The sequence below is a fragment of the Gorilla gorilla genome, chromosome 12, assembly GCF_029281585.2.
Source record: "Gorilla gorilla gorilla isolate KB3781 chromosome 12, NHGRI_mGorGor1-v2.1_pri, whole genome shotgun sequence".
Classification (NCBI taxonomy): Eukaryota; Metazoa; Chordata; class Mammalia; order Primates; family Hominidae; genus Gorilla; species Gorilla gorilla.
The window spans coordinates 43433787-43448875 of NC_073236.2; positions in this window are offsets into that span (position 1 = coordinate 43433787).

Below are 15089 nucleotides of genomic sequence, written 5' to 3' on the forward strand. Positions count from 1 at the left end.
TGCCCAGGATGTTCCTTGACTGCTCTGTGAGCAGGGGGAGGAGGGCTGGAGGGAGCGGGTGGGGGGGCGGTCAGAGAGGTGATTTCTGAGGCTATGGGGACGTGCCAGTGGGTTGTGAGATGGTCTGAAGGAGAACAGACGCGACGGGAGTGGGAAACCGTGGGGACACGAAAGAGATTCTGGAGAAATGAGGAGGCAAGGGTGAAAGAGGATTACCTGGAAAAATCAAATAGCAGAGTCCTTCTTCTGCCACTAGAGGTCATGAAGAATTAAGACTAAGTCACTTAAATTGGTGAGGTGTTTGCAGTTCCTTTCTGTGAAAAGATCTCCAGGACAAAGACAAACAAAGAGATTTGTTGACGTATTTCAGATCCAGAACAATGAGCTACACACTTTCTGAAATCCACAAGTGTGTGTCTCGTAAGCTCCTATGAGTGTGGTCTTTCTTAAGAGTTCAAGCTCCCTCCGGTCTTGAATTGCCTTGACATCACACACTCAGGTGGGCCCTGCCTCCAAGCCCACCTTGTGAAAACAGGGATGGGGGACTGCCACTAGGGAGAGAACATGAGAGTTGGAAGGGGCCCAGGCCCATGGGAAGTCCAAAGTGGGCTGTCCAGGTAGGGAAACTGAGGCCAGTGAGGAAAGAAGGACTTTCGAGGCCACAGAGCTGCGTGGGGCAGAGGTGGCACTAGAGTGAGTTTCCCTGGTGTGAGGCCCAGGCTCTGGCCTCTGCATGATCCGGGGGTGGGGGACGCTGGAAGCCTGGTTGACTAGAAGGAAAGACAAGCCAGAGGCCAGTGCTACTCTCAACTTCTGCCCTTTGCTGAGCTGGCCCTGACCCCTTCCAGGCCTCAGGGCCTCCTGCTGCCCTGACTTAAAGCTCCCTTTCCCACGATCTGTACAGATCCTGACTCACACCCTCCTCTTCATGTCCTTGGGCTACTTTCTCTTTGACTAACAGTTTTACATTTTTATTTATTTTTATTTTTGATACATAGTATTGTACACATTTATGAGGTATGTGGAATATTTTTTACATGCACACAATGTGTAATGATTAAGTCAGTACAAACATACAGTTAGACAGAAGAAATAAGTTTTTTTTTCTTCTTTTTTCTTTTTTTATTTGAGATGGAGTCTCGCTCTGTTGCCCAGGCTGGAGTGCAGTGACTTGATCTCGGCTCACTGCAAGCTCTATCTCCCAGGTTCACGCCATTCTCCTGCCTCAGCCTCCTGAGTAGCTGGGACTACAGGCGCCCGCCACCATGCCCAGCTAATTTTTTGTATTTTTAGTAGAGACAGGGTTTTACCATGTTAGCCAGGATGCTCTTGATCTCCTGACCTCATGATAAATAAGTTTTTTTAATAAAATAATTCAAACTTTTCGATTCGGGGTACATGTGGAGGTGTGTTACAAGGGTATGTTACATGATGCTGAGGTTTGTGGTATGATTCATCCCATCACCCAGGTAGTGAACATGGTACCCAATAGGTACTTTTTCAGCATTTGTTCCTTCCCCTTCCTCCCCCCTCTAGCAGTCCTCAGTGTCTATTGCTGCCATCTAAACGTTCATGAGTATCCAATGTTTAGCTCCCACTTATAAGTGAGAATATTTGGTATTTGCTTATCTGTTCCTGCATTAAGTCACTTAAGATAATGGCCTCCAGCTGCATCCCTGTTGCTGCAAAGGATTTGATTTTGTTCTTTTTTATGGCTGCATAGTATTCCATGATGTATAAGGACCACGTTTTCTTTATCCAGCCCACCATTGTTGGGCACCTAGGTTGATTCCATGTCTTCGCTATTGTGAATAGCACTATGATCATCATACGAGTGTATGTGTCTTTTTGGTAGAATGATTTATTTTAGATGAAATAAGTTCTGAAGCTCAATAGCAGAGTAGGATTACTATATTTAATGACAATGTATTGTATATTTCAAAATACCTAGAAGGGAGGGTTTGAAATGACCCAATACATAGAAATGATAAATACTTCAGGTGAGGGACACGTGATGATTGACCAGCAGTTTTGAAGCCTGGTTTTGCACAAACACCTCACCCCAACTGCAAACACTGATAAGGGTGGCTTCCCATCCTCAAAGGCTCACACCTGCCCATGTCTTTCCTGGTGTGAAGCCGTTCTCCTGCTGCATCACACAGCCGGCCTTATGGGCCATTTTTCTGGATTTTTGTATCGCGTGATGCTGTCATGGGCCACGCTCCTCTCTGCCCCAGCCCAGGTGCAATGCCAGGGAGATCACCTGAGATGACAAGCCTGCATCCTGCCATGCACATGGTCCTGTCTGATGGCTCATTTTGGGGCTGAAGATACAGGCTTATTTAAGGTGGTAGCTAACATCTTTACCCTGAAGAGGTCCAGGTTCTTCCTTTTGGAGCCTGAGAAAATAAACAGAGTTTTAAGAGTAAGCATGTGGGCAGGGATGCCTAAAATTGAGTCAAGAAAATTAAACTGGAAGAAAGCTTATTCATATGCAAGGAGTATCATTAGGTCCATTGGTAATAAACTAATAAAATGTTCTATAAATACTCCATGAGAAGTATCCACTGGGCATCATCAGGTGGTCGGTCTGTGGTAGCTCCTGGGAAGCTAAAAGACTAATGGATTTCATACATGTTCCCATAAAACCCAGAGCTCATTCCCAGGATGAGGAAGAGCCAACAGAAAGACTGAATGAGACCAGGCACAGGGACAGGCGCTCTTCTCTCAAGGGTGGCAGGCCCATTCAGAGCAAGATCTGATCGCTATAAGCCCTTTATCATAAAGGAACAAAAGGATATGGATAAATTCTTTTTTGGTATCAAAGTTTTTTTTGTTGCTGCTTTCAGCATTTTATGAACTCATATATGTGAAAGCTCTTCATGGGGTAGTGAATAGAGTATTTTCCATGCTGTGATTTGTCTGGCAACGGGAGTGAAAAGTAGCATTATTAGAAAAAAAGAAATCCCCTGAGATCCCTGTCAGAGTTTTTTTCCCTTCTATGCTATTTTCTGTTTGTTTTTTTTTTTTGGTTTTTGTTTTTGTTTTTTTTTTTTTCAGTAAAAAAAAATCATCTTTCACTCTGATGCAGAGAACTAAGGAGAATTTTCAAGGTAATTTTTATCTGAGGAAAGAAAAAAAAAACACTGTGTACATCACTTGGAGGTCATTTTTTCCCATACTTTGTTGAATCTGTTGAGCCTCTCCCAGTCCTCCGGCAGCCTTGAAGAAGTTCCTGAAGACTCAGTTCTTACATTTCTGTGAGTGGTAACTTCATTCAAACTTGGAAACTTCCACTCTTTCATAAGAGTGTACGCACAGTTTCCTTTTGTCCTCATGGAATGTTGCTGCTCCCCCAAGAAAGGACTGCCAAGCAGCAGCCCCTCAACTTGCGAAGATGCGGAGGAGCCTGTCTGCAGGGCTTCCGTCAGCTTATTTTTCACTTTGGGAAAAAGTCTGTCCACACAGGCCTCTCCTCCTCCCTCAGTCTCCTTCCCTTCTTTCTCTGACCCCTGCTTCCCTGGGACTCCGCTGAGCTGGCCTGTCCACTTTGCCTCCTTGAAGATGGGGTACTCGTAAGACCAGCATGCTGAGGTTGACCCACTGGCACCACGTGACTTCAGCATGGTAGTTTAGTAAAAGGCCAACTCTCCTTAGGAATGATGGCGGAGAGGGAGAAGGTATGGAAAACACAGAAAACCCCACCCTGCCCCACTGACGTGGAGATAGAGCAGCCACAGAGAGTGGATGGGCAAGGACTCTCCTCTGGCCTCTCATGTCCTGGGCTTCAGGGTCCCCATGACAACTGTCCATGGGCACCCACACACCCAGGAACCTACAGGTGCTGGGATTGGACCTCCAGGCAGGCCAGTGGTTCTCGAGCTGCATGCTCAGCACCCTGGAGGGCCTGTTAGAATACAGAGGCCTGCACCCCACCCCAAGTTTCCAATTCAATAAACTTGAGGTGTGGCCCCCAGGTGTGCACTTCTGACAGCTTCCCATGTGCCGCTGAGAACCCAGGTCCAGGGACCCCCTCACTTGGAGAACTACTGGGGTTAGCAAATAAGGCAGAAAGTAGGTAAGCGGAAGTCCTGGTTTGTTTAACCTGCATGATGAATTGTTCAGTGACGACTCACTGCAATTTCTCGCTCACTTTCTGTATTTTATACCTGAATTTCTCTTTGTCAAGAACTGGGAAGGGCCTGAGATTGACACTGCTTGCAAGTTAACCTGTTAACTGGCACAGTTTCGAGAATGCTGGCAGAAGACACAAGACGCCTGGGATAGAGGCAGAGGACAGTTTGCAACTCACAGCCACAACAGCAGCTAGGGTGTCAGCACTTGCACCAGTTTCCAAAGTCATCCCTCAGGGTGATGGTGGCACCTGCACCATTGTGGGTTGTGCTGTAGAAGAGGAGCCTCGTGCTTAGGGAACCTAAGTCTTTTCTAACAGACAGTAAGCCTGCCTGACTGTAACCTTGGAGAGAGACATTTCCTTATTACACTGACAGTAAAAATAACAACAACAACCAAACCAAATCAAAACAAAACAAAAAATTTCAAAAAATCTTTTTGTTCCAGGGATAGATATTATCCCCATATATCAAGGCTATTGATTTACAAACATTCTTAAAATATAGTCTGGAACAAAGGCATCAAACACTTCCACTCTCAAGACGTGCAAAAACCTGAGACCCATGGAGAATTATCTCCAAACATCCTTCTACTTCTTCTCATTGGAAATTACTAAAATGCAAAATCCCCTTAAGGCTATCATGGTAGGCAGAATAATACCTCTTCCTCCCCACAAGATGTCCACCTGGAAACCTGTGAATATGCTACCTTACAGGTTTATTAGTTTCCCTTGGCTGCTGTAACAAAGTACCACCAGCTTGTTGGCTTAAAACAAGAGAAATTTATTGTCTCACAGTTCTGAAAGCTGAAAGTCTAAAATCAAAGTATAGTAGGATCAAGCTCCCTCTGAAGTTTCTAAGTGGGGATCTTTCTTGCCTCCTCTCACGCTGATCATTCCAGGAGTTTCTTGGCTCATCAATGCATCATGCCAATCTTCGCTAGTGTCTCCATATGGCATTCTCCCTGTGTGTCTGGGTCTTCACATGGCTGTGTACTTATAAGGACACCAGTCGGCCAGGCATGATGGCTCATACTTGTAATTCCAGCAGCTTGAGAGACTGAGGCAGGAGGATCTTGAGGTCAGGAGTTTTGAGACCAGCCTGGGAGACATAGTGAGACCATGTCTCTACAAAAAAATGAAAAAATTAGCTGAGTGTGATGGCATGCTCCTGCAGTCCCAGCTACTTGGGAGGCTGAGGTGGGAGGATCCCTTGAGGATCCCAGGAGTCCGCAGCTGTAGTGAGCTATCATCATGCCATTGCACTCCAGGCAACACTCTGGGCAACAGAGTTAGAACCTATCTCTAAAAAACGATAGAGAAAAGACACCAGTCATACTGGTTAAGGGGCTCACCCTACTCTAGTATGATCTCATCCTGACTAATTACATCTCAGTAGCCCTATTTCCAAATAAGGTCCCATTCTGTGGCACTAGGTGGGGGGTTAGGACCTCTTTTCTTTTGGCCGGGGGTGGGGGGAGATGCAACTGGACCCATAGCACCTGACAAAGAGGAATTAAGGTTGCTCATCAACTGACCTTAATAAGGAGATGATCCTGAATTGTTGGGGTTGAGGAACAGTGTAATCATAAGGGTCCTTAAAAGTGGAAGAAGGAGGCAAAGAAGGTCAGAGCAACGCAATGTGAGAAGGACCTGGCCTTACATTACTGGCTTTGAAGATCGAGGAAGGGACCATGAGCCCAGCAATGTGGTGGCCCCTAGAAGCTGGGAAAGACCAGCAAACAGATTCTCCCCGGATCCTCCAGGAAGGAAGGCCATCCTACAAACACCTTGATTCTAGCCTGGTGAGACCTCTGTGGACTTCTGACCCGCTGGAATAGAACATGATAAATTCATGTTGTTTCAAGCCACGACATCTGTGATAATTTGTTCCAGCCACCATAGAAATCTAATAAACCCGTCAAGCACAGCACAGTTGAGGTAGCACGACTTTATGGCTGCAGGCTGTTTGCTCTATTTTCTTGGATACCACAACTTAATATATTTCACATGGTCATTGTTTGCCATTTCTAATCCCATGACTGTAGTACGTTTATAACTGTTTCTGCCTTTCACAAATAAGGGACTTTGCTCAGAGAGCCGATTTCTCTTTGCTTACTTCTTTTTCCCTTATTTAGAGTTTTGCATTTCTCTGTACCATTTCCAGGTGTTTGAACTCACAATGACTACTTTATCTCAGGCTTTGCTTTGCTTCTCAATTAAAATTTTGTGTTGATAGAAGATAGGAGTGCTTGCTTGTTTAATATCTGTTTATCTAGCTTGATGATGCCATGTTTATATAATAGGAGCTCTGGAAATTAATCAATATTTCTAATGAAGCAACACCCCACTCCTGCGTATGTGTAATAGCTGGAAAAGTTTGAGATGCTTGCATATTACAACCACTCTGGCCATAGATTGTATGTATGTTAAGTGCTTCCAGGGAAGGGACTGGATCTTACTCACCTTTGAATTCTCTTAAGTGTGGAGCCTTGAACATTTTAGACTCTGACTGAATAATCGATAAATGATCAAAGATGGGGAGAGTTGCTTTCTTGAGATTTTTCTGTGTTCTGGAAGCTTTTATTTGCTGTATCTCTCTATTGTTTTCCATTCCCCTGCCATCCCTCCAGTTACCTCATCTTTCTGTAACTAAGCTTCCTGAGACAAAACAAAGTCCTGCGGGTGTGGTCTCATTAGAGGCTCTGAGCTGTGAGGTAATGCTTCTCTTCATAATGATGCCTTGTTCTTACCTGGCACCTTACTAATAAAATTCATGGCTGGTGAGGAGCATGTACACACACACACACACACTCACACACACACACACTCACACACACACTCTCACTCCCTTCGAAGAGCTGAGCAAAAGTAGGTTACCAGTTCCCTCAGAAAACATAGAATGCCAGTCAGGCACCCTGACTGGGACCCCCTCCTTAATTGTCCAATATGTTTCTAAAGAAAACATAATATTACCTTGAAATGTTAGAGTGTCTTTCCTCTTGGGTCTCAAAGGACAGGTGGAAACCTGAGCTTATCTCTATAACATCCCCATGAGATCAACACTCCTGCATTTGAATGCGACCTATTTAGTTGGAGTGTAAGGCAGGGAAAATCCCCCAGAGAGTGGAGATTTCCATGAAAGAATGCCCAGGAATATGGCCACTGTGTAGGGAAGACTGAAGCACAATTTATTTGAAGGACAATATAATTTTTCTAGAAGAATCAAGTAATTACTGAGAGATGTCAGATGATGAGATTTCTGGAACTCTTAGGATGTTTTGGAGTCAACTATAGCTTGCCACTTACTTCACTTGATCCAGAAATGTACAGTTAAATGGCCTCAAGGTTAAGTGGAGGAGAAGGAGGATTTGGATTTGCACAGCAGTTTCCAAATCAAAGCTGAGGTGTCTGAGTTCAGCCTGGAGTGGATTACACTAAACTGCTAAAGTTGGGACATTGTGAGAAAATTCCTGATGTAAATCCTGGTAGAAAACTTGAATTATGTCGTCTTTCATCTGGGTGTGGGAGCTGCCTTGCTATTGACTAATCCCTCAGTACACTCCAAATGTCCCTACAGATTTAAAAACACCCATGTCAGGGCTTCCTTCTTTGTCTTGCCAACATATGCATATGTTGTTTAACTCTCTGAAGTCTTTCAAAAAGGTGTTGATTGTGATGAAAGAAATATTACTTGTAGGACACATAGATGCGTCCATCCATCCTGGACACATTGATCTACCACATGCAAATTAGTTTAACTTTCTGTCCAAAAATGCTTCAGACCAGACTAGATTTAGCCTTCATTTCTGGAATGTTTAAGTACTTTGCATGATGGACAATTGAAAATACAATTCTCAGCCTCTTGCGATCTTTAGTGACTGATGTGATTATGAAAATACCAAGATGGTCAGGACTTCTGGAGCAAGGTCATGGACTGGACCAGCGCCATGCTGAGCCATGTGGAGCACAGGGCAAATGAAGCATCATTCACATGGATCCTTTCTTTATTTAAAATTGTGACCTTTTGTTCATCGTGGATTTCCCACCACAATGACTGTAAATCTTACGAAGACAGAGAGCATTGAAGAAGAGACTGGAAGTTGGAAATCAAATAGAAAAGTGGTACTTGACTTAGCAGATGAAGAAAATGACACCCTTAGCTGGCAGTGACAAGAGCTGAGAAATGATCTTATTTACACTGTGGTACCCCTCTCCTCCCACACAGAAACCCTTACCAACTGGAGGAAGTGCATTTCTATCAGTGGGGGTGAGAGAGGACTGGATGAAAGCCTTCCTTAAGGAGTGGCTAAGTTCAGCAGCAGCAGACAGGAAGTTTATTTTCTGGAGAAAGTAACCTGAGGCTGTCTGAACTTGGGCACCAAGCATGCTGAAGGAAGGGTATGGAAGTCAGACAGTGAGTAAATGCTCAAAACTCCAATCTCCTTCCCATTGTAGGATGGGGGTCCTGGAAAATAGCCATTTACCCTCCAGGCAGGGGATTAGAGGTGTCTTTTCTAGAGACACTCACCAGCAGATGAAACTGATGCTGGGACTCCTAAGGAAATGGCCTGCCTGACCAGCTTCCAGTGCAGGCCCTGGGTGGAAGCCCAACAGAGCCTCCAGTCAGCCCTTAGTGGCCCACTCAAGATCATCAGACAAGGTGCTCAGGGAGAATATGTCACAGCAATGACCAGAAGTCAAGCAACAGAAAAAGAGCAGTCTGCCAAAGCAGAGGCTACTGGGACAGAAGAAGAGAACAATAATTACCTCAGAGAGACAAGAGAGGACACTGCACCCACAACACAAGAAGAGGGTCTTATATCGAAGAAATACTCATGGGACAAAAAAAAAAATTAGAAAATAAAGATGTGGTAGGTGAAATTGAAAACCAAGTGAGAAAGTTGAAAGATAATGTTGAGGAAATGCCCCAAAAGAAAGTGGAGTAAAAAGATCAAGAGATTGGAGAGGGGGGTGAAAAAAAAGAAAAGAAAATCGGAGAATGGCCTGGCATGGTGGCTCACGCCTGTAATCCCAGCACTTTGGAAGGCTGAGGTGGGTGGATCACCTGAGGTTAGGAGTTCGAGACCAGCCTGACCAACATGGTGAAACCCCATCTTTACTAAAAAAATACAAAACTTAGCCAGGCATGGTGGCACCTGTAATCCCAGCTAATCAGGAGGCTGAAGCAGGAGAATCGCGTGAACCTAGGAGGTGGAGGTTGCAGTGAGCCGAGATCACACCATTGCACTCCAGCCTAGGCAACGAGAGCGAAATTCCATCTCAAAAAAGAAAGAAAGAAAGAAAGAAAGAAAGAAAGAAAGAAAGAAAGAAAGAAAGGAAGAAAGAAAGAAAGAAAAAATTGGAGAATCAATGCAGGTAACAGGAATCCAACAAACAAATCACAGGAGTAAGTATAGACAGGAGATAGTGGGGAGGAAATCATTTAGGAAGTAGCAGAGGAACATTGCTCAGAACTAAAGGACACTATTCTTTTGTCCACCATGTACCCTGCTCAAAGTATAAAAATGATCTGGGCCAGGTGTGGTGGCTCACGCCTGTAATCCCAGCACTCTGGGGGGCCGAGGTGGGTGGATCACTTGAGCTCAGAAGTTCAAGACCACCCTAGCCAACATGGCAAAACTCTGGCTCTATAAAAAGTAGAAAAATTAGCTGGGTGTGGTGGCACACGCCTGTAGTCCCAGCTACTCTGGAGGCTGAGGCAGGAGGATCGCTTGAGCCTGGGAAGTGGAGGGTGTAGTGAACTGAGATTGCACCACTGCACTTCAACCTGAGTGATAGAGTGAGACCCTGTCTCAAAAAAAAAAAAAATCCACAGCAAGGTATATCATTGCAAAATTTTGGAAGACGGGGGGCAAATACTGGAAAGCACTTTCAGAGACAAGTAACAGTACGCAGACAAAGAACCATGAATCTGAATGACGGTGGACTTTTTTGTATCAACTCCTGAGCTAGAAGACAATGAAGTAATGCTTTCAAAATTTCTGGAGAGAAGTGACTTTTATCCTAGGATTCTGTTCCCAATTCAAAAATCACATACGTGTGAAGGTAGAATATAGACTTGGTAGGATATACAAAATTTCAAGAACTTTGCCTCACAAGAAATCACTAAAAAAGTTACTACAGGAACACTGGATGAGGAAGAAATGAAATGCCAAGAACAAATGATGTGGCATGGACATTTCTTCAGGAATGAATGGATCCTGACATGTCTGAATAGGTCAAGAGGAGATTGACACAACTAGGTAGAGTTTGGGTGTGAAGTTGTAACAAGTTCACAGAAAGTTAAGTGTGCGCATGTACACACACATACACACCCCTCACAAGCCCGGGACAACTATGAGCTCCAGAGAATGCAAAATATTGTGCATGAAAGAAAAAGTAAGCATAGTAGACTGTGTGACTTGACTATAAATAGCATTTGCAAGCATAATTATGTAAACACTGACTACTGCCGTAACCAAATTACATTGTACGTGTATTGATATTGAGAGGATGGGAGGACAAGTGATGTGTCTGAATGAAATAGTGGTAGAATGGCTGGGGGTGGGGGAAGGTATGAGAACAGAGCTGTCATCCTCCACAAAAGGGAGTCAATAGATAATGCCTAAAATGGAAGACTCAAAGGAAGAGGATCACCAGCATGCTATTTGGAGCTATGAAAGGAATTACCAAGAATGTGCTGCATGAAGGGCTGGGGGTTGCCTTTGGGGAGTGGAAAATACTAAGGACGCACTGCAGTTTTCATAAAAAGCCTTGTAGAACAATTTGACTTTAAAATGTGTGCATATATAATTTTGTCAGAAAAAAAACCAAATTAGAAAATGAAGAGGATATGGATCCCTAAGAGCAGTTTACAGGCCATGATAGAGCTGAGAGAGAGGGTAGATCGTTCAGACATGATTCTCTGCATGCAGTAATTCTCTGCTGCAGGTGGATGGGAATTTTCAGTGACACTTTTGTCCTCCGAGTGATATGCAGATACCTCGCTTTTGAGAACTTGTCACTTCTGTTGGACAACAACCACTCTCCAATTATGCTACTGCTTTATGGCTTTGAAAAAGTAGGAAGTATATGAGTATGTTTCTAGGGCAGGAAATATGGATAATAATTAGAGTTAATGAATAAAGCTTCCAATGTTAGCCAGGGTAGCATGAGAATTAATTATAAATTTGATTAAAGAGATTAGAGTTCATTAAAAGTTAAGTGTTCTGCTTCCTCATGTTTTGATCTCAGGTTAGTGAATGAGGTTCACTGTTGTGGAGTGTGCTCTACTCGAGATCCCCGAGCTAAAGCTAAATCAGGTTAAGTACATCCTTTCCTTCCCTCCCAAACTCCCAACCTAGGAGTCATGCATAATTTCCATGCACATGCAGGAGATGAAATCTCTTTAATCCTTACGACTTTTCCCTCAGGCCTGCCACTCTCACTGAATTCTGTGAATTTTTAATTAACCTAGAGTTGATGATGTATATGCAGTTATATATCCTCAAAGATTCAAATGGTTTTTCAGCTCCCGTTTGAATGGCTTTTCTAACAAGGCCTGAAATAAAGCTGTGTGAAAAACGAAAGTCTGAAAGAGTGCTCACTTTAGAAAAATTGAAATAAGCAATTATCATAGTTAATATCGACAAAAACAAGAGCTAGGGAACAAAACCAGCTTTTAGTATTGTGCTGGTGATTTCTGTGTGCCCCACCATGCACTCATTCTCAGTGTTTCCCTGCCCCTTGTGCCCCAGGGGTTGAACCTTCCTTGGCTGCTTCTCTTGGGCTCCTTGGCCCTTTGCCTTCTGGTTGGGGGCTTAGATTCAGTGGGTGGTGGCAGAGCTGGGGAAGCTGGGTAGCCAGTGGCTGCCTCTTTGGTTACAGGTTACAGCTCCACTTGTTCTGGCCCCAAGCTCTCTCTGGGCTCCAGTAACATTGCTCCTTTCTTCTGCCCTTTCAGGCCCAAGGCGGTAACAGCTTCCCACATATACGAGTCACCATCCTTTGTTGGTTCCGTTAAACCCATCTGAAGAGTTGTTTAATGAAACTTTCTTCAATGAAACTTTCAGAATGTGCCAACTGCTTTCTGCCAAGATCCTGAACCGATCTGAATCAGGTTTTTGGCCATGTCATCTACGTGTCTCCCTGTCTCCTATGTGTCTCCCTGTCTCTCCCATCAACTTACAAGTCTCTGAGGGCAACATATCTGACTTACCATAGTTGTGTCCCCAGTGTTTAGAACATCACCTGGTCTACTACAAGCATTCAATATTTGCTTGATGGATGAAACAGTGTACCCATTAGTGAATTCCTAGATGTGGTGCTTTATTTTTGAGGAAAAGTTGAGGTTATCTAACATCCAGACCAGAAGACATGAGTGGAAATGGTATAGTTTGGGACAGAGGCATGTGCCACTGTCTGTGGTTGGCAGTCATTAACGTGTCTGGGTCAAGCTCCCTCCTTCACCCCACACAAATCTCCATTAGAGCCTTATACAACCAACTGCTTCAGAAACCATTTCATCTGAAGAACTGGATACAGAAGCTCATATGCACAAAACATGGCATGGGTTTGGACACCAAGTCTATCATTTAGATGCTTTTGGCCATTAACAGCATATTTAATTTCCAGAGGCTTAAAAAATAAAGATTATTACTATCTCATGTAATAAAAGTCCTGGAGGTTGGGGTGCTTCTTCTCTTTTGTCCTTTCCACCCCTCCCCAATCTCCCCAGTATGGCCACAAGATGGTGGCCACTGCCCTAGGCACAATCTTCACACAAGTCCACCAAAAGGCAGGAAAGGAGGCTCTTTTTGCTTGTTTCATTTTATTAGGGAGTCCTTCATCAGACACACCCTCACATCCATTGGCCTTGATTGGCTCTCATGCCCATCACCTAGCTAGCTGCAAGAGAGGCTAGGGAAGAGAGTCTCTGTTTTTTTGTTTTTTGTTTTTTTGACAGTGTCTTGCTCTGTCACCCACGCTGGAGTGCAGTGCTGCAATCTCGGCTCACTGCATCCTTTGCCTCCCAGGTTCAAGTGATTCTCCTATCTCAGCATCCGAAGTAGCTGGGACTATAGGCGTGCACCACCATACTTGGCTAATTTTTGTATTTTTAGTAGAGACGGGGTTTCACCACATTGGCCAGGCTGGTCTCGAACTCCTGACCTCAAGTGATCCTCCTGCCTCAGCCTCCCACAGTGCTGGGATTACAGGTGTGAGCCACTGCACCTGGCTGAGTATCTGGTGCTTTCAGCCTTTACAGTGAGAGGTTATCTCCATCAGTGCTTTAGACTGAGTGTTTTTGTCCCCCACATTTATATAATGAAGCTCTTACCCACAAGGTGATGGTATTAGGAAATGGGGCCTTTGGGAGGTGATTCAGTCATGAAAATAGAGTCCTATCAATGGGATTAGTGCCTTATAAGAGGAGACACAGAGCTTGCTCTCTCTCTGGCCTCTGCCATGTGAGGATACAATGAGAAGAAGGCCATTCGTAAGCCAGGAAATGGGTCCTCGCCAGACATTGAATCTGCTGACACCTTGATCTTAAATCTGCTGACACCTTGATCTTGGACTTCACAGCCTCCAGAACTGTGATGAATAAATGTCTGTGGTATAAGCCACACAGTTCATGGTAATTTGTTATAGCAGCCTGAACAGGCTAAGACAACCAGCAAGGAAGAAGGAGTAGAAGAAAAGCTGTTGGATGAACAACTAACAGTGTCAGCAACATAAATCAAAGAAGCAGATGAGAAGAATGCCACAATCGCTGAGGCTTCCATGCATGCTCGATGGAGAAAGTTACTTTTTAGCTAAACTTAATGTGCATTGTTCATGTGGGTTGATTTATTTGAATAGAGAAACTCCAGGAGAAACCATGGTGACGTCAGTCTGTCCCTCTGTAAGATGAAAATAATGATGCTGACAGCTGTTTCACAATGAAATGTAGGTTACAAGTAAATATTTATAAAGGCATTATGAGATCCAAAGATAAAAGCTGTCATGGCACTAAAAATACATACACACCCTCACACCTGACACTGTTTTTTCTTCTCAGTTGTATTTTCATCACCATCAAGAGTATATTCACAAAGCCCTTCACATTTCACACAACGCTTTTGCACACACTGCCTTAGTAAATTATCTTGAACACACCCGGAATGGTTCTTATGATGATGTGTTTGTCTTGCTGATGAAAAGAGCAGCTAGGTAAGGAAGCTGGGACTTGAACCCAGGTCCTCTCACTATTAAACCTGAGGGGTTTTTCTCAGTGCCTTTGTAAGCAGGCAGGTAACGCAAAGGTAGGACAACGGGGAGTGTGAGGACATGAAGACCCGGAGACGAAGATATTCAACACAGATTCAGATCCAATTTTTAAAAACTGCTCTGTTTATGCCCTCCAAAATTATAAATACATGTGTCCTTTGACACAGCAATTCCACTTCCAGGAATTTATCCTACAGATATACTCACATATATGCAAAACAACCCAATGGTCATCGATTGGAGACTGGTTAATTAAATGTTGGTAAGTCTGTACAAAGGATTAGTATGCAGCTATTTAAAAGGGCATAGCTATTATCATGCTAATATGAATCTATCTTCAAGATATACAATAAAGTGAAAAGAACATTTGTGCATACCAGTACATATTTTCTTGCATGTTCGTGAAATATCTTTAAGAATATACAGGAAACTGGTAACATTGACTGAATCCAGGAAGGGGAACCAGGAAGCTTTTTGCAAATATCCTTTTGTAAGTATTGATTTTTGCAACATATTAATGCATTTCTTATTTTTAATAATTAACTAAAATGCTGTGTAATTAAAAAAGAAACTCAGTGGGGCAGTTTGGTCTGCCGTTCTGTGACCTCTTCCCTGGGGCCCAGGCTGCGTCACAGCCACCGTTCAATCTGTCCACCCTCATGCTGGCCTGGCATGCCACTGG